Consider the following 1,744-nt stretch of genomic DNA (forward strand, 5'->3'; position numbering starts at 1 on the left):
TTAATATCCCAAACTTAGTTCTCTTTCTGAATGTATTCTCATTTCTCAATCCTTGTTGGTACTCGTATACGTAGAACTTCTACGAATAAATTACTAATAAGATAATTATAAAATATTCGGAATTTCACGAAATAATTTTTGAAATAAATAAATAATATTTTTCTATTTTAAAATTATTTTAAAATGATATGGAGTGCAATTATTAAGCTACGGGGGATTGCAGATTTTAAAATTGTCAACAACAATTTATTAGCTTATTTTTTTTTTTGACAGGTAAAATAGGTAGCTATCATTTATGAATAGGACCCATGATGTCAAACAGGGCTAAATTACAGATATAAAGAGGTGCTTCTTCCATCCACACTGAATTTGAATAGGTAAGAGCTAATTGAGCCAATTCATGTGCTATGTAACAACCCGTTACCCTAAGCCTTACTTTTAGCCATAAAGCAAAGGAAAGCAAAGTGTCACGACAGTTCTAAAACTTATAATATATAATATATAATATATAATATATATTCAAGAATTTATATAACTAGAAGCCCGATGAAGGAATAACAGCTCAAAATCGCATAAAGCAGAATTGCGAAATGCGAAGCATTCACACACAATAACTAAAACGCGTAGGCACAGATAGAACAAGATATATATAAGTATGATATACAAAAGAGGACTAGTCACAGCCTGCGGAGTTTAGGCCGACTAGTCAAACTAACAACAGAGTTTTGAAGTTTAAAACAACTTATACAACTTATCCCTCAAATCAAGCCTCTAAGACCATAAAGTCTAAAATAGAAAGGTGAGAGAAAGTACTACAACAAAATAATCAGAAATACCAAAAAGATAACAAAAGATCCTCCGCTTTGTCACCATCCCGCAACTCACCGAGGTGGGTTATGACCTGCATCTGAAAAATAACAATAGCATATGGTATGAGAACCGGAGGTTTTCAGTATGGTAATAGTGCCCAATAAAGTAAGATATAAGGTTCTGGGATGCCGAAGGCAATCCTAGAACTTCACATCGATACAGATATTAAAGCTTAACATAATTAAATAACTTAAACCATGAACAATAAACAAGGTTATCTAAACTTAGGGAATTTTTAACTATAACTAGTCTCCGCTGTCCCACAGCCTTCACCAACCTACCCTCCATGCAATCTCATCGCTACCGCCTACCTAACCTCCTCAGCACTAGACAATCACAGATAATGCAAGCGAGTAAAACACAGGTAGTATTCATATATAACAAGGGTAATTCAAGAAGCAAGTAGGCATACTATACAATTAGGCAAACTCAAGTAATTAAAGCAAACAAGCACATAAGAGATGCACATGATGAATGTCTGTCCTATTGGCTCGTGATATTACTTGTCAGTCCGTAAATGCCAACCCGACACATCCTTCCGGATGTAGTCTTCCTGCCACGCCCAGAGATATAGGCTCTGCACACTCATGCAGCAGAAAAAATCTGCCACACCTAGAGATATAGGCTCCGCACACTCATGCAGCAGGGAGTCTGCTACGCCAGAGATATAGGCTCTGCACACTCATGCAGCAAGGAAGGAAACAATAACTAGTGTTGGGCACACTCTTGCAGCAGAAAAACTACCACGCCAGAGATATAGGCTCCGCACACTCATGCAGCAGGAAAACTACCACACCAGAGATATAGGCTCCGCATACTCCCAACAACAACTACTCATGCAGCAGAGAAATCTGCCATGCCAGAGATATAGGCT

Source organism: Arachis hypogaea, chromosome 15 (assembly GCF_003086295.3).
Source record: "Arachis hypogaea cultivar Tifrunner chromosome 15, arahy.Tifrunner.gnm2.J5K5, whole genome shotgun sequence".
Lineage (NCBI taxonomy): Eukaryota > Viridiplantae > Streptophyta > Magnoliopsida > Fabales > Fabaceae > Arachis > Arachis hypogaea.